Below are 19,453 nucleotides of genomic sequence, written 5' to 3'. Positions count from 1 at the left end.
AACCTTAATGTAACACAGGAGTCATGTAATACAACATTTGCACAACACTAACGAGACAATGCTGCTGTTGAAAGTTAAGGATTACTTTTGATCAATAATGACACAAAATCTGCAACATATTGCAGTTTAAAAGTAACTAACACAACACTTGTTTATTTTCTATGATGTCACACACAACTGGCTTGTTTTCAGGATGAACTTTCTGTCTCTCTCACATTAGCATGACATTAAAATTCTGCTGCCTCCGGTCCCCTTCACTCTGAAAAATGGCTCTATGTTGCTGACAGACCAATCAAGACACTGAAAGCATTAATAACCATGGTGAATGACAATTATTGACTAAAAGAATAATCTTTTTCTCATACTAGTCCACTGTGTACAAATTGTGATTTTCTGTGATTTCCAGATACAAATTGTCTCGACATGTACACAGCAGTGCTGAAGCTACTTGGTTTTGTATGTCCAAATTGAAATACATTTTATGGGAGACATATTTTATGGCTTTGTAGGGGAATTTATTGCTTTGATGTAAAATTAAAAAGAACATTAATCATGCTAGAAGTATAAATTAAATGTTCAACATTTTTGAGAAGGAATTTCTCATCATCTTGGCTCCTGAGGTTTGAGTCCTTCTTTTTGGTTTGGTTTTTTTAAGGAGTTAGCAGTAATATTCTCTGAGTACGGCATGTGCTTCCCGTACTGTTTCCCAGAGATCTTTACTGCGGAGGGTGCGTTTTGGTTTGAGGTAAAATTCTGGAAGGAGTTCCATAAGCCACTTGGGCTCAAGGTCAGTCTGAGGTCCAGGTTCCACCGTGAAAAATCAATGGTCAGGTAGAGCACTTCAATCAAGACTTAGAGACGATACTATAAGATATGTGATCCAAGAACCCCAACACTTGGTGTGTCTAGCTTGCTTAGGTTGAGTATTCCCATAATTCTCTAATCAACTCCACAGGTAAATCTCGCTTCCGGTCAGCCTATGGTTCTCAACCACCTTTCTTTACCCATCAAGAACTGTCAGTACCTACATTCAGGTCAGAAACATTACCAACCAATACCAACACAACTGGGGGGCACAGTGTTAAAGAAACAGCTTAAGCAGAATCAGAAGAAGTTCACCTCAATGGCTAATCACCGTAGGGTTACTGCTCCCATGTAGAGGGTGGGGTCTGGTTTTCCTCCGCAGAAGTGTCCTTCAGTCCCTTTAACATCAGCCCTTTAGCTCTAGTGTTGGCATTTTTTGACTACTGTAACTCTTCAACCGTTCACACAGGCTTACTCTGCACCAATAATCCCACCCACAACTAAGAGGCAAATTTTCTGGTGAACTACTGCTCCTCTGCAGAAACTATGTCCTAGAAAACGAAACAGGTTTTTTCAACCCACCCTGTCACCAAAATGATCAACTCTGTAGCAGTTAAACTGGACTTTCTCCCATCTGAAGAATCCATTCAGTCTCTCATGTGAGTAAGCTAAAACCACTGAGGGTCATCTTCTGTCAGCATCAAACACTGCTCCTACACTTTGTTTGTTGATTGTGGCCTATTCCCATAGACTTCTGTAGAGAAATAAACAGCCAAAATGCAGTCATTCTATTGGTCAGAATAACCATTCTTGCTCTTTTTGCTAATCCTATTTTTTTTCATATTTATTCATAAGTTATTCAAGTTATAAACTGACCAATCAGATGCCTCAGTAAAAGCATGTGTTGCCCGCTGGACCCCGCTTTGCATGTTTGATTAACAGATTCTCCCAGGACCGCTTTCAGTAAATGGGGTGTGGACTTCAAACAAGCTTATTCCTGATTTTTGACAGTCGCTGTCCCAGAATGTCGGCGACTGAATTGAATTCATTTCACTGGAGCCGGACAAAGGGAGTTTCTGTGTATGACGTCAAACCCGGCTGTGTCCAGTTCTCTGTTTAAGAGCAAAGCGAAGCGAAGTTAAGCTAAGCTAAGCTAAGCTAAGCTAAGCTAAAATAAGCTAAGCTAAGATAAGATAAGATTTATCCCACGATGGGGAAATTCTTTTGTCTGCAGCAGCAAAATTACAATAATTAGTTCAAAGTATAGAAGAACAGAAGAACATCTTTAACTTACACAACAATTAAATTAAATTAAAATTAAAACGAAAATACACACCGAACAACGATACCAGTTGTAAGAAAAAAACGAAAGAAACAACATCAAATGAAATACACTCAGTAGGTACATAGTGTGTCACTGTTGTACTGTGTTGTGTAAGCTGATGGGTGTGGGGGGGGGTCTTTGATTTACAGTATGGTTTTAAGGATCTGGTGCATTATATATTTCTTATTCCAGACAATTCTTGGGAGTTGATTATGGATGAAAAAGACAGTTTCAAACTTATTCCCATTCAGCTTTTCAGAGTGCTGTTGAACAGAGTTTGCCCCAGTTGATTTGTTGTATTCTTTTTCCACTATAAGCTCAATTTGCTTTTGCAAAAGTGCTTCAGGTTTAGAATTAAAAATAAAAAATCAGGTTACATGTCTATACCAGGGATCGGGCAACTCCAGGCCTAGAGGGCCACTGTGCACGATTTTCAGATATTCAAGCCCTAATCATGACGGATTACCCTATTCAGGTGTGTCTAACCAATTACAAAATGCCAGAGCAGGACATGTTGGAAAACATGCAAGAATGCAGCCCTCGAGGCCTGGACTTTCCTATCCCTGGTCTATTTAAAGCCAACATGGCTTTTAAAATGAACATTATTGATATAATTCTGCCTTGCACTATTTGTCATTTAGACTGACGAATAGCATCTTCATGTGCATGTTTCCCATTGCTGCACACAGTTAGTAGTCAGCATGCCACCTGCATCAGTCCATGTTACACTGACCCAAAGAGGCTTTTGTAGAGAAAATGTATTTGGCTGCAGGTGATCTGAACTCATCCAAGCACAGAGCCTGCTCTCTTCATCTGTTTCTTCCATCACTCAGTTATGTAAGATGCCATGTCACAATGAAACATTGACAGAACTACGAGTTGTTTGACAATGCTCTTGATCTGACTTATTCTGAAGGCACAAAAGCACTCCTCCATCCTGCCTGAAAAAAGTGATAGTAACACAAAGTGAGTTTGTTTCAGTCCACCCACAGAGGATTTTCCCCTCACTTTTTTGGACAGAAGTGGATTTGACGTGTAGCACAGCTGCACACTTTGAAACAGCCCATAAATAGTCCATGTAGTAGTCAAAATAGTACCTCTGACTTTTAATATAACAGTGAACTATAAATTGAGGATTGTATCCTGGAAGAAAAGTCGGCAGTGTAATAGTGGAACTGTAGGCATTTGGATATTCAGTTTTATCTGTGGAGCTTTTTGCCTGGGGTTTGAATTGTTTTTTAATAAGGGCCTACATTAAAAGGGAAAAGAGTGTCGGACGAAACTAAATGTATTTGATTCTGTTTAGACATTTTAGCAAACAAGGAAAAATATTCAATGTACCAAAGAGGAAAAGTAAAAGCACAAATAGAAATGTCATAAATATACAAATAAGGCACATCTTAACTAGGCAATCAAACTTCATAAAAATGAATTTGAAAATGTTGTTTTAGTTTACACAAATATTCTTGTCACCTTAAAATTGTCAGATAATGAACCTTGAGCCATGTTTGTGCAGTAAAAGCAATAAACCACAAACAAATTAGATGCTGGAGTGAGTTTACCTGGGAGGCTCAGAAGGAATGATTAGATGAAAACATTAATACATTCAGCGTGTAATGAGACCAGGTAAAAATATCTTTAAAGTCACCCAAGATAATTATGAAAGAAATAGGGTATTGGCACCAACAGAAAAATCCCTTTATCTACAAAATCAAAAAAAGTTTTTATCCATCAGACAAACTTTTTTGCCAAAAAAAAAATATAAACAATTTCTCCTTTGTTGCAGAATGGTTTCATTTGATTTTTCTAAAAAGCCAATTTGTTACTCATTTGTATCTAGAATTCTAGTTTTCTTTGCTAGGTAATTTGATTAATTGTCTCCCCAAGGTTATGTTTTTGGATGGAAAAATCCCTCAGCCTCCTTTTACTTATCCTGCATGGAAGCGAATTGTATTCAATAAAAAAACCCAAAAAAACTTTTTTTTTCAAAACAAGGGGTGATCTTTGTTTACGACTTTTCTGTGATTTTTGTCTGTAATATAATCAAGATCTACAAAAGCAAAGAACGCCAAACAGGCTGAGCTCTAACCTTATCTGCAAATGAAAACTAGAAGATGAGCTGCAATTAAAAGTTGAAAAGAAACAATGTGTCCGTGTTACAGACATGATCAGTATTGTTTACCTTCTCGTCACGATATAAACAGTCCGTTTTGTTCGTCCTACTTTATCTACAAATATTACAGAGCAAAACATTCAATGTAGTTCTATTGACATTATTTTTGTCTGTGGTGATAGAGAAAACAAGTTACAGCCAAAGTTTGTCCTGATGTGAAGCTGCAGAGGTAGGCGGGGGCCGTCAATGAAGTGAGTAACACCTCAGACACCATAAATAATCTCAAAAAAATCACAAGAACTCATTATTGTTCAAACAAACTCCACAGAAACCCCTAATACACTTTGTGAGCATACAAACTTTAGTGTCTGTAAATAAACAGTTCCTCTAAATTACAGCATACTAAGAAATCAAATATACTGCCTAGGAAAGTTTTTTTTCCATTTTTTGTTTAGATTTAATGACAATTGTGCAAAGAACCCCTGTTGCAAACAGTAGGAATGTCCAAATGTTTGAAAGGGTATCTCAAACCGGCTCCTTGTAACAGGTTAGTAAAATCCAAGTTATCAAAATCCAACAACCATTGAGGCCATTTATCACAAACATAAAACCAAATCAGATGGTTGTATTGGGAGTGATAGTTGTGTATCTGTGGGCTGTAAAATTGCGTGAGCCAAACTGAGGTAATGAAAGAGCTGCTCATGGTGTTCCAAGCAGATTCATTCATTTTCAGCAGTTGTTTCCATGCCAGTGCAGATGGAAGAGAAACAAGCAGTCGTCTGTGTGTGTGTGGTGTGTGTGGGGTGTTGGGTGTGGGGTGTGGGTCGGGGGGGTGCAGGGTCACTGCTGGTTAAGGTCTCAGAATATCAGCTGGAACTTCCAATACATCATTGATAATGTAGTCAAGCCTTGAAGAAAGCTGGTTGGTTAGGATGCAGGACACAAAGGATTGGTAGTAAAAATAAAAAAAATGGGTCAACATGTGTGGATCACAACTATGGATTGGTTGTGAAAGCAGCATGAATGAATGTGATGGACAGACAGTTTGAAACCCACCGCAGGCAATAGAAATTGGAGTATTTACAAATCTCTTTCATTACAACGGTTTGCAAGATTCACCTGGAGAGGCCTTTAGCATTTAAATCCTTGTGCAGAATAATCAACTGTGAGCTTTTCCATCCTTTATCCTTACATCAGCTAAAAATATTCAAGTGAAATGGCGTGGAACGAACAAAGGAAGCGTGCTTTGCTCCAGAGTTGTTTTGTAGAGGTTAGTGTTTGAGCCATCAGAGCATAAAAACAAAAAATCAGTGCTTTTCTGCCTCTTTCGTGCTGTTAAAAAGGCCTTAGTAGGCAGTCGGTGCACTTCAAAAAACTCAACATTATTAATTCTACTCCAGCACCCACGATGCAACCGGATGAAATGTTTTCAAAACAACCTCACTTATTGTTGCAGATAAAAGCAAAAGACAATTCATTTTTGTAGTAAAAAAAATGAAGTTTTGAATGTTTTCATTTTCTTTTTTTTTTTTTTTTTTTTTTTTTTTTTTTTAACCTTGTCCTGTCCAACAGCTGGGCAAACAGATGAGAGCTGAGGGCCTCTTGTGTTGGACATATTTTACTTTAACAAGAGGGGTTATTAATCTTCAGACAAACCAAAGGTATGTCTGAATAAACCCCTTTTGTAATTGAGGCCAAACTTTATTAATTTCAAACATGTTTGAAGATCTTTGGTGTTGGACCGGACGGAAAAGGAAAGAGGGGAAGAAGAGAGAGGGACGTTAGAAAGAGGGGGGGAAGGAGGGTGATAGTAGGAGGGGAAGGGGGATAAGACCATGAAGCAGCATAGAGCAACAAGTTTACTGGTTGTTAATCACCATGGTAAGGCTCAAATGCAGTACAAAAAGGGCGGAGCCTGTCCACACACACACCCAAGTGTCAAACACACCTGCTAGTTGCAAAAATGTCCATCTGTCGACATGTACACAAAACAGATAGTGCTCACACGCATACTTACGCCTTAACACCAACTAGTGTGAAACATTTCAGTCATTCAGTCACGCAAACCGCCAGTGCAAAGGTGAGCCAACACCCGTGCTCAGGTGAGTGCTCATGTTCTTCTAATATGGATGGTGGAATGTGTAAAGAAGGAAGGAGAGCGCCCAGCCATCCCCACCCCAAGACCCCCACCGCAGCAGCAGCGGCAGCCGGAATCCCCCCCACGCCACACGGAAACCGGCAGGGAACAACCGCCGCCCGGGCGACCAAGCCCGCCACCCAGGCCAGGGCCAGCAGGACCGCCGCAAGGCCCCCCAGAGCCAGAGAGCAGGGAGGCACAGAGGGAAAGAGAGGGCCGCCCCAGCCCAACCAGGAGAACAGCCCCCCCGCCGCGCCGGGAGAGCCCAACGCAGGGCCCCACCGGAGAGGGACGCCCACAGCCCCAGACGAGCACCCCACCACCACCCAGGAGTTCCGGGCATCCCCCCGCCCCAACCCCAGGTACGAGCCAGGACCCCCCAAGGGAGACCCGCCCCGCACTCCAGGCGGCCATCCGCCCGGCCCACGGTTGGTCCAGGGAGGAGCAAGGCAGGGGCCCGCCGCCCCCGCCCAGGAGGGGGGAACCCCGGGGAAAAAAGAGGGCCCACAAGGGGTGTTGTAAATATGGCCCGACCAGGCTCGGCCACAGTTGGAAGTTTGGCGGGGCCCAGCGCTCAGGAGCAAGGGCCAGAACCCACCCCCCAGGGACACCAACACCCCCGGCTCAGATGTAATGTGAACCCCCCCACCGCGCGGAGAGAGCACCGCCGGGCCCAGGAAGCCGGCACCCCGGGGACACGGCCGCCGCTGCAAAGGGGCCCGTACCCCCCACCAGGGAAGAGGCAGGGGACAGATGGTCCTAGGTCCCACCTTCCTTGCAAAATGTGTGTGCGTATATGTGTGTTTAAGAGGGTGTGTGTGTGCATGTGTGTGTTTTTATGTTGGGATGTATATATTGAGGGGGGAGGGGTGTGTGTACTAAGGGGGGTGCAGTTAAAATTGGCGGGTAGGGCACTAAGGGGACATCTCCTGATTACTCACAGTGATGTCCCCTCACCCTCCCCACCAAGGGGCCCTAAATGTCTAAGGTGCGGTTAAAATTGGCGGGTAGGGTGCTAGGAGGACATCTGCTGCTTGCTGGCAGTGATGTCCAAGCACCCCCCCTACCAAGGGCCCTACATGTCTAAGGTGCAAATAAAACCGAAAGAGGGGGGGCCCACTCCATACGGCAACCATAGGAGGGGGGGCCACTGCCTAGTAAACCCCCCCCCCCCAAGGCTCATCGCAGGCTAAGCCCCCCACCCCCTCACCCTATTATGAGGTTATATGAGGAAGGGGGTAAGTTGGGGACAGCTGGTAGACTGTCCCCCGGTGTAGACTGTCCCCCGGTTCATTTTCTTTAACCCTTGTGCTATCCTTGGCACTTTATCATTGGGAGTTGGGTCATCTATACCCACTAGACAGTGCGCTGAACCTTTTTTCTTCAATGATTTGTGATCTTCACGGGTGTCCATGGAATACACAAAATTTTTCCACCTTTATCCACCTTTTTCATGGTGGAGCCTTTTTAAACTTTGGTGTGCTCTATCCAAAAGTCTCCCAGTAGTTTAGGTGTTTGTTTGTTTTAACCAAGCTGCACACTACAGAATGTGCAGCTTGGACACATGCTGCAAAGACTTCAAGCGCCTGCTGTTCACACTTCGTCTTTTTGTTTACCAGCACATGTACGTACAGTTGGAGGAGGCTTCATTCCAAATGAAGTTGCAGGCTTTTTCTTTCACAGCTCTATTCCAATATATAAAATATATAGAATTCCGGCCTACTACAAACCGCAATTACTAATTTCTCCTCTGTGCTTACTTATCAAACAGTTGGCACTTCCCCGAATTAAAGGCAACACCATCCATACGTCACTACCTAATCTGAGTCCCTGATTGGTCAAAGTTCGACTTGGTTTAATGTTACATGCATGCACAATGGCCGCGTGTTTTGTAAGTAGAGCCTGAAAACGGTCAAATGCAAGAGTTTTGAACGCTGAAGCCCTGAAATGCACATTTACATATACCTGTACTTTTTATTGGAAATGGTCACTGAAAGACCTAGCTTTAACTGTATGCGGCACAGTGAAGCCTGCTTCAACTCAATGCTATTGAAACAACGTGAACTCCTCTGACATTTCTTTTCTAAAAATATTTGACTCCATAGAATATCTAGATTCAAAAACACGTTTGGTCTCCATACTCAAAAATATGTCTGTAATATTCATCCACACATTACACAATGTTTCCTGCAAGCAGATAAACTGTCACTTCACACATTTGTTTGGATGAAAATACACAAAAATGATTGTAAATAACCCAAAAGCTTTTATTTTGAAAGTCCCACATGTTTGTGTCAAATGTTTTTTAATTTTTTTTAATTTATATATATATATTTTATGTGGGTGGTGGGACTTGTAATAGCTGTTGTCATGGAAACAACCACAATTTAATAGCATGTTCTTTTTTGTTGCTTTCTGTTAACTTTTTTTTTCATTTTCTATTTTGTTACTTATTATGTGATCCATGACGGATTTACGGGGTAAATGAATGAAGCGTGCTGAGTGCTGATCAAAAAAAGGTATATTTAATTCATGGAGAACAGGGACTGAGACACAGTGATTGATGGCTATAAATAGAGAGGATCAGTACCCATTAGCATTTTCAGTGGATTGCCTATGTGCCACTGCGTGATCATGGATGGGGTGGTCATTTCTTCTCTTTAGCACCAAGCCAGATTTCCATTTTTTTTTTTTCTTATTTAAGTGTCATTTTGCGTTACATTAACGGGGTTGTGTAGGGTCAAGGGGGTTGTTCTTATTCCGTGACGCACCTTGTGTTACCTAATATGAACAGTGCTTTATCATTTAAGTTTTGATATAACTTTGATATGTCTGAGCCTTACTCAAAGATCTTAACAGTTTTGCTTGTAGTCATGCAAAACCAATGATTTGTTTAATTTTTAATTATTTTGAAAAAAAAATCCATATTTATTGCTTGTTCTGAAATATTATTCACTAGGTTGCGTGTTAAAATTTTCGCTGGCCTACAGCACAAAAGTATTAATTTGATGCAGCTTTCAAGTGAGCAGTGATGGAAAATGAATTATAAGTACTTTAATAAAAATAAATATTTGGAAGATCTTTTGTTTGTACTATTAATAATGTTATGAAACTTGTAGAGTATCAGCTAAAAAAGTTTAAAAAAAAACTATTCAAACATGAATATTTATTAATATAGCTTCATGAAACTGTATAAATAATGCAGAGTCCCTCCAAGGCTAAAGTGAAATTACTACATTCATTGAAATACAGAGTGGTCGGAATAAGGCGTAAACAATTCAAAGACACAGATTTTTTACTTAGTCAGTATAAGTGAACCTCAAACTACAGGTCAACAATTATTGGACTATAGGGGTTCACAAGAAAATTATTGTCAATTACGAGATGTTTTATTTTTGCTTGGTTGTTTTTTAGGGCATGATTTCCAGGATAAAATGAAGGATAAAGGTCAAATTTTAAGCGTCATTGCAAGCAAGCTTTTTTTTTTTGCAAAGTCATCCCAATAAAACTTCCATTCTGCCTGCAATAAACCATAAATCACTGTGGTGCCTCTAAATATTATTAACTGTGGGATGCTCATTAACTTGGCGCTCTCCACTGATGCTGGCAGCACACCCAGAAACCCCTTAGATTAATCAGATACACATGGATTTCAACTGAACAATGCAGTGATCACACGTGTGCAGTCCATGATTCAAGAACAAATGAATCCTTTTTTTTGTTTTGGTAAAAATATTACATAATTCAGTGTACAGGGGGGTATTCCAAAAAGCAGGTTATGTGAGTTACCACGGTACGTTTGAGGCCAAGGAAGCAGATAACCTCAGCTTTCGGTTCCAAAAACAGAGGTATGTTTCAGGGTATGTCAAGTTGCCATAGTAACTCATGCTCTGAACATAACCTTGTCTGGAGCAGGTTTAGTTGAAGGTTAGTTTGTTTTCAGATAGGTGAAGCAGCATGGCGTGTCCATTTGAAGATGATTTAGTGGATGAAGAAGCTCAGATAATACTTTTTCCACCATGAGAGGGTGATAAGACCACGCATGGATGTTGTAAAGATAAACTTTTTTACTTTGATCTAACTTAATTATTTGCTTCAGTTAAGATAAATCTTTTTCTAGTTAAGGCAGCTTAAAAATAACACATAGTTTTCAGACAGTTATTTTGCTTTCATTCAAATTAATTCAATTAAGTAGGTGTAACTTTGGTGCTGCTGTTAGATTGGCATCGCAAGGAATTGTGGGATACCATTCCCTTTGCCTATCTGGACGGATTTGGGTTTAAGTGTGGGTTTTTAACCAAATATCAACAGTTGTAGCTGTTTTACTGTGTTTTGCCGGGTTATTTGTCCAGTTATGTTTAATTCTTTCTGCACCATGAGTGAGAGGGAGGGAGAGGACTCAGGCGGTTGAGCGGGTTGTCCAATGATCAAAGGGTTGGCGGTTCGATCCCTGCTCCCACCAGCCAAAATGTCGTTGTGTCCTTGGGCAAGACACTTCACCCTCCTTGCCTCCAGTGTGGCTCCACTGGTGTGTGAATGCGCATGAATGATCCCGGTGATGGTCAGAGGGGCCGTAGGCGCGAAATGGCAGCCACGCCTCTGTCAGTCTGCCCCAGGGGAGCTGTGGCTACAACCGTAGCTACCATCACCAAGTATGAATGAGGAGCGAAAGAATAATGGACACACTGTAAGCGCTTTGAGCGTCTGGAAAAGCGCAGAAAAATCCAATCCATTATTTAGCACCCCCACTGGCTGCTGGTGTGATGTTTAAGTTGGAGAATTTACAAATGATACCATGCTGGATATCCGTATTGTTTCTTTTTTTTTATTGTTAAAAAAATGAGTATGTCTGCAGGCTCAAACTTAGACATATGAGAGTTCAAGAAGTACAATTAATTAAGATGGAAAAATGTTTAATTGAATTGGAGTAAAATGACATTTAGTTAGATAAATATGTAAAATTGAGTTGTATAGTATAAACAATTATTGAGTTGGATAGACGTAAGAAATTAGGCTGAATATGTTTAACTCAAGGGCTACAGGGTGGCGGAGTGGTTAGCGCTCTTGCCTCACAGCAAGAAGGCCCCCGCTGGGGGACCTGAAAAACAACATCAATGGGGGACCTTTCTGTGTGGAGTTTGCATGTTCTCCCCGTGCATGCGTGGGTTCTCTCTGGGATCTTCCACCCACCGTCCAAAAACATGCTTCATAGGCGAATTGGTCAATCTAAATTGTCCCTAGGTATGAATGTGAGAGTGCATGGGTGTGTGATTGAGGACATTCTACCCTGCGACAGACTGGCGACCTGTTCAGGGTGTCCCCTGCCTTTGCCCACAAGTGGCCGGGATAGGCTCCGGCAGCCCCGTGACCCAGAAAGGGATAAAACGGTAGAAAATGAATGAATGAATATGTGTTACAATGAAAATAGAAATGAGATAGAAACTCGTGTGTTTTCTTTGTCAGTTATTTTTCTCCAAGCAGAAACTCTCTTTTGGTGACGATGCAGCCGTATTACTTTTTTGATGGGCGTATAATCTTCATACGGCGTCATTAAAATATCCGACTCCGTCTCACTGAAGTGTAGCGCTCTCTTTTGTTCTTCACGCGTTTCCATGGTGACTGGGGATAGCGGCGATCCATTGAGAATGTCTTTATGAACTTGCAGTGCACGCGCATTAACCCATGGTTACCAAGTCGCGCGTAATTACGCTAACTCGTACCTAGTCTTTTGGAACCCACATACCCAGATTACTGTTTTGCACATCTGTGTTCCCTTCAATGCATTTTTTGTTTGTTTGTTTAGCTGATAAGCATTTTAGAATAAAACTTTGTGGATAAAAAAAAAGTTTTAAAAAAATAGAAATTCTTCTGAAACTTTCCAGTTCTTCCATGTTTGACTCCAGCCCTGCAGACATCAGCTGAGCTGGCAGAGTTTCTAAGTAGGTCAAATTTTTCTAAAACATTTTATACAAACGATACAAAGGGAAACACAAAGGAGCATGCACACGCTGATGAATGCATGCATGTTTGATTGGTGGCTCAACATTTACTGCAGGAGCGTGAGCCCCTCTGAGTGGCTCTTTGATGGATCAGCACTCTCCCTCTAAAGCAGCTGAGAAAGCCCCCTTCCACACACAAACATACACACAAAACTAACTAGATGAAGGCTTATAGAAAACTGATGGTGTGGTTCAATAATGTGTTCTCTTCTTTGGATGTGTTTAAGCTGCAAACAGCAAGATTTTATCGTTTTGATTTAAAATTATGCAATTCAGGTGGCATAAATAAGAAATGGTAAAAAATTTGATGAGTTTTAAACAGCTACAGCTACAGCTTTCTGTACTTCCATCCACTTTGTTGGCAACCACATCAACCTCAAACATGAGTCCAAACTCTGCCAGAACTACCTAAGAAAAAGAGGACATGATGCTTAACCTAAAAATACGGAGAAACAGCACATCTGTGGCCTCAAATTGGGGTTTGAGATGAACAAAAGTCAAGGAAATGAAATTTTAAGTGGAGGGAAGAACAACTCTTTTATTTCTGTAGTGAGAAATAACTGCTGAATCAATGAATCTCCTGAATAAAGTAATCTATGCCCTCATTCGAGAACGTGACAAGGAAACAGTAAACAGTAACATTCAATGAAAAATGCCCCTCTCACCCTCCGCAAGTGTATATAAATGCCTCAACCAAGCTCGGGTCCTCTACCAGAGGCCTGGGAGCTTGAGGGTCCTGCAGTATCTTAGCTGTTCCTGTTCTTTTCTGGACTGAGAGGTCTGAGGTCTTTCCAGGTATCTGTTGTAGCCACTCCTCCAGCTTGGGGGTTACTGCCCCGAGTGCTCCAATTACCACAGGCACCACTGTCACCTTCACTTTCCAGGCTTTCTCCAGTTCTTCTCTGAGTCCCTGGTATTTCTCCAGTTTCTCATGTTCCTTCTTCCTGATGTTCCCATCCCTTGGCACTGCCACATCCACCACAACGGCTTTCCTCTGTTCTTTATCCACCACTACAATGTCTGGTTGCCTTACTAGTAGGTATTTGGCTGTCGCAGCTTTCCTTTCTACCTGTTCCAAGTTGCCATTTGTCTGTGGAATTCCAAGGTACTAGTAACTGTCCTCAATGTCTGCTATTGTTCCTTCTGGGTGTCAGGTAGGAGGGGTTGATGAAGGACCCAAAATGCAGAGACGAGGAGACAGGTGGTTCCAAATACAAAGGGGTTTTAATTCTCAAACAAAAAGCGCTGCAGAGCAGGGTAAACAAACAAAACCAACTATCGGGGTAACCAGGAACACAGGAAATGAGACGGTCAGGAAAAGAAGATATGGGCAAACTAATACATACAGGCAAACTTCAAAATAAAACAGGAAACAGAATTCAAATCGTGACAGAACAAAATAGAAGCAAAAACCAAGGCAAAAAACCCAAAACCTGAGAATGGGAGTGAGACCCCTCCAGTGTGGACTACCTTGATGTGAGAATTAGGTTCTATTGGAATGCCTTCACAATGAAATGCATACTTTGACTTAGGTGTTAGATTAAGTCTTTTCTTAGTATACACGGACATTTGATGTGAGCTCTAATATAAAATAAATGATTATTTAATAATTTGTTATGTTGAATGACTTAACAGCTAAACTAACACACCATCTTTAGAGAGAACTTTGGTCAGCACCCTTTCTGAATCAAATGTGCATGAAAGCCCTTTTTGTGTGAAGCAAAAGAGCAAATTTAAAACTTGTCTGCAAAAATTATCATCAAGGATCTGCCTGATGTTCATGCAGAGTGTTTTCACTCCATGCAGCTCATTTCTGCACATTTTAGAGCTCAGTACAGCATCCGTGTTCAACTTCATGAACAGAAAGAGTGAGAACCTTTTTACTTAAGCTACAGCTATAACTGAGCTCAAAAAGTGGCAAAATGACACAACTTCAAAATGAATTTATAAAAGAGTTGGAAGAGTATAGATAAGGTGGTAGTTTTTTTAAAAAGGTTATGTTTTTATATTTTAATGGATCCCATGGTGTATTGGTTGACCAAGAATCCAGCTACTAGAAGAAACACATACCGGTGACTCAGAAGAGAACTTGGCACGTCTGGTTGAGGAGTTTGGAAGGGTGTGCGACAGAAGGAAGTTGAGAGTGAATGTGGAAAAGAGCAAGGTGATGAGGTATACGAGGTTAAAGGGTGAACGTAGATTGAATGTGGCATTAAATGGGGAGTTGTTGGAAGAGGTAGAGTGTTTTCAGTATTTGGGGTCGTGTGTCTGTGTGGATGGTGGAATGGGGGGAGAGGTAGACTTTAGAATGAATGAAGTATGAAAGATATGGGGGGGATGAAGAGAAAGGAGATTGTATGAGGGTGTGGTAGTGCCTGCAGCGTTATATGGCGCTGAAACGTGGAGTCTGAAAGTGGCGGAAAAGAGGAAGCTGAATGTAGTTGAGATGAGATGTTTGAGGAGTATGTGTGGTGTGACGCGTATGGATCGTGTGAGAAATGAAGTTATCCGAGAGAGAACTGGTGTGACGCGAGAGTTGGCTGATAGAGCAGAGCAAAAGGTACTGGGATGGTTTGGACATGTTGAAAGAATGGGAAGGGAGCGATTGGTGAAAAGGGTATACAAATCTGATGTGAGTGGAGTGAGAATGAGAGGAAGACCGCGAATGGGATGGACAGAGGGTGTAAGAAGAGCGTTAAATGCAAGAGGGATGACTGTGGTGCAGGGGAGAGAGGCTGCTCAGGACAGGGATGAGAGTTTGTGCATGAATGATTGGATGGGTGTGGTAGAGGTCTGGTCTTGGGATGAAGCGGCAAGGGGAAACCAGCCTTGGCTGAGGCCCTGCTGTGGAGGTGCCCACACTGGAGTGTGCAGCTGACCCTGGTGCAGTGTGGTGTGGCTTAGACCAGGCCTCAGACCAGTCACACGCACATACACACACACACACACACTCACACACTGAAGGAGGAGGGTTTGGGGAAGAGACAGAGGGAGCTAAAATTGTGTGCCTTGTCTAGGCTACCCCACCTTGGTGGGACACAGCCTTGGTAAATAATAATAATAATAATAATAATAATTTTAATCGATCCCATGGTGTATTGGTTGACCAAGAATCCAGCTACTGGAAGAAACACATACCGGTTTGCTAACAAAAATGAAACTAGTCATTCAAACCAATTTAACCATCAAAGGCATGACAGAAGGAAACAATTAGGATAGATGGATTGATTAAAAACTTGAGCTCAAGTAAAATCTTAGCTGAAACAGCTGTAAAAACTAAAACTGAAAACAAAGTGTGGTGGTGCAGAAAAAAAGGCAAGATGACTCAGGAAGATGAATAACAAAAATAGACTATGGAAAAATAACATAGTAATTAAATGAACATCTTTCCTTTTTTCATCTAACTTCTTGCCCTTTTTCCTGTTTAGGTACACAAGGATGCTGGAGCCTATCCTAGTAACTGTTGGGAAAGGTGATGTACATCCTGGACACATCTCAGGGACACAAACTCACGTTCAGCCTTAAGGAACATCTAATTACCATATCAAGCATGTTTTTGGACAGTGGGAGGAAGCTGGAGAAACCCCACACATGCTCATGCGACCCATTATGCATCTTCCTGAAGTCTTCATGTTTAAAACAACTGAGCTGCAGCCAAGAAGACACGTGCTTGATTAGTCATTTGATTCAGATACATTTTGTACTTACAGTTTTGAGGAGCACCTGTATTGTTGTCTTTTGAATGAACATATCCATGTCGTTCTTACTTCAGTACAAGTTTCATATGGGAAGCCAACGCTTGGAGGATCATTAAATAATCGTTTAAATCAGTTGCAAATTATGCAAATTAAACTGTTTATGGGCTGTGGAAGATTTGCCGAACCAATGTGGCTCCTTAAAAACATGTTATCCACCTCCAAAAAAAGAAACAAGTATATTTAACATTAATAACATTAAGATGACTTAGCCAATTCCTTATTTCTGAAAAGTATTACAGCAGATTGGTCATTATCCACTCGAAAGGGGTCGTCATCGTTTCCCATTTTCTAATTCCGCTGAATGATTGGTTTGGATCAACCCCGATCAAAGAGTCCTATGATTGCTGCAGATGGCTTTCTTGTAATTAAAAAATGCCTCTCCCACATAGTGCTGAATGTTTCTGCAAAACCTCTCTTTGTTTGATTCCTCCGAAACTCATTAGTAGTGTAAATTTCTGCGCATGCTGCAAATTTGTATTCAGTTTGCAGGAAAATGTATCAGATCAATTACCGAGTTAATTACTTTGATTTATTTGGGCCTCTGCACAGTTAACTTTAAACACTTTATACATTCAAATAGCAGCCAGCTGAATCCGTTCATTACTGAATCCTGACCAGAGACTACATTTTAGAGTGCTCTCTGTGATAATGAAACAGAGGCAATTTGAATGATTTGCTGATGCAAACTTTTCATCGTCCAGCAGAGGCGTTCAAAGCCTCTTTAGTTATTCAAGCAGTTACCCATCCATTTTTTTTTTACTTTTTAAGTAATCGTGTTTTATCAAAAATATCCATCATCAGTCTTCATGGGGGCAAAAAATTAAGTGTCAACAAATGAAAATCAGAGAAAAAAAATAACATCAGCAGACATCAAAACCTGCTCCACCGCAATCTATTGCCTTCTTTATTTTTCTTTGTTCTGCCCTCAACCTTCTCCCCCAAGGAGGGGGAGCCCACTATTGGTACGGGACCTTGGGGGGTTGACGGGTCGGGGTCTCCCCTGAGGCAATCGGCGGTTGCCCCGGCCGGTTGGCTGCCTCGGTCCCATTGAGGCCTGACCAGAGCTCTTCTAGGGCCGGCACTTGGGGGGGAGGGGCCTGGACTTGCTCCGGGGGGGCGGCACTTTCTGGCTCCTCTGTATCTGTGTGGGGTGGGTGGTGCTGGGCCTGGGGTGTCGGCGCCTCCGGGGATGGGGCCCCTGGGCTGGGGGGGCCTGGCCCCTATGCCTGGGGGGGGCTGGGGGACAGCTGTTTGACCACCGGGGGACAGTCTACCAGTCTACCTCATATTAGGGTGAGGGGGTGGGGGGTTTAGCCTGCGATGTGCTTTGGGGGGGAGCTACTTGGCAGTGGTCCCCCTCCCATGGTTGCCGTATGGAGTGGGAGCCCCCTCTTTCGGTTTTATTTGCACCTTAGACATGTAGGGCCCTTGGTAGGGGGGGTGCTTGGACATCACTGCCAGCAAGCAGCAGATGTCCTCCTAGCACCCTACCCGCCAATTTAAACCGCACCTTAGACATTTAGGGCCCCTTAGTGGGGAGGGTGAGGGGACATCACTGTGAATAATCAGGAGATGTCCCTCAGTGCCCTACCCGCCAATTTTAACTGCACCACCTCCTGGGCGGAGGCGGCTGGCCCCTGCCTTGCTCCTCCCTGGACCAACCGTGGGCCGGATGGGTGGCTGCCTGGAGGGCGGAGCGGGTCTCCCTTGGGGGGTCCTGGCTCATACCTGGGGTTGGAGCGGGGGAATGCCCAGAACTCCTGAGTGGTGATGGGGTGCTCGTCTGGGGCTGTAGGCGCCCTTCTCGGGTGGGGCCCTGTGTTGGGCTCTCCTGGCGCGGCGGGGGGGCTGCTCTCCTGGTTGGGCTGGGGCGGCGCTCTCTTTCCCCCCGTGCCTCCCTGCTCTCTGGCTCTGGGGGCCTCGTGCCGGTCCTGCTGGCCCTGGCTTGGGTGGCGTGTTTGGTCGCCCGCGGGGTGGTTGTTCCCTGCCTGCTGCCATGTGGCGTTGGGGGTTTCCGGCTGCCGCTGCTGCTGCGGCGGGGGTCTTGGTGTGGGGGTGGCTGGGCACTCCTTCTTTTCACATTCTACCATCCATTTTAGAAGAACATAAACACTCACCTGAGCACAGGTGTTAGCTCACCTTTGCACTAATAGTTTGCGTGATTGAATGAAATATCTCACACTAATTGTTTTAAAGGCATAAGTATGCGTGTGTGAGCACTATCTGTTTTGTGTACATGTTGACATGTGGACATTTTTGCAGCTAACAGGTGTGTTGATAACATTTGAGTGTGTGTGTGGACAGGCCCCGCCCTTTTTTAACTACATTTGAACCTTACCGTAATGATAAACAACCAGTAAACTTGTTGCTTTATGCTGCTTCATGGTCTTATCCCCCCCCCCTCCTATTATCACCCTCCTACCCCCCCCCCCCCCTATCTCTCACATCCCTCTCTCTTCTTCCCTTCTTTCCTTTTCCGTCTGGTCCAACACCAAAGATTTTCAAACATGATTGAAATTAATAAAGTTTGGCCTCAATTACAAAAGGGGGTTATTCAGACATACCTCTGGTTTGTCAGAAGATTCATAACCCCTGTTGTTAAAGTAAAATATGTCCAACACAAGAGGCCCTCAGCTCTCATCTGTCTGCCCAGCTGTTGGACAGGACAAGTAAGAGAAAAAAAAAAAAACCTTCTCCCCCAAGTGATACTTCTTGTATAATGCAAGAAACGTCATGAAACACATTTCGAGCTTTAGTTATTTCTTGCTATGTGCTCTCCTCCTCTCACATATATTGTATATCTTTTGTGTTTGTCATTTGAACGTTTCCAAATGAGTCCCTTGATCGAAGCTCAAGTCATTTGGTTGTCCTTTGTCCTTGTTTAAGAATCATTCCCCGCTAAGAGATTAAGATTCTGGGTCCTCAAAAATTCCTCTGCCTGCATCCACATCCAACACAATCATCCACCTGAACTTCGACCATTTTCAGGTACTCAAAAAAATTGGGGGGCCACTAAAAATACATTATGTTCCATCACAATATAGCCAAAGCTCAAATTGTGGTTTATTTGTTTTCTCAAGTCAACAAATTAGCCCCCCCTCACCTCAAAAAACAAAACAAAAAAAAACTCTCAAACGGGTATTATGAGAACCGCCTCAGGCATCACTGAGAAAATGTGATTAACAGCTTGACATTACCTTTAATAAAGTCAGAGATGTGCTTTGGGCTTTTCAGGGGGTTACAGCTGCACCAGCGAGCTTTTATGAGTAAAGGTGGAAACGCAGCAGCAGTAAGTGGAAGTCTGTGTACCAGGCATGC

Source organism: Oryzias latipes, chromosome 4 (genome assembly GCF_053564925.1).
Source record: "Oryzias latipes strain Hd-rR chromosome 4, Olatipes_Hd-rR_3.1".
NCBI lineage: Eukaryota > Metazoa > Chordata > Actinopteri > Beloniformes > Adrianichthyidae > Oryzias > Oryzias latipes.
This window is presented reverse-complemented; position numbering follows the sequence as displayed.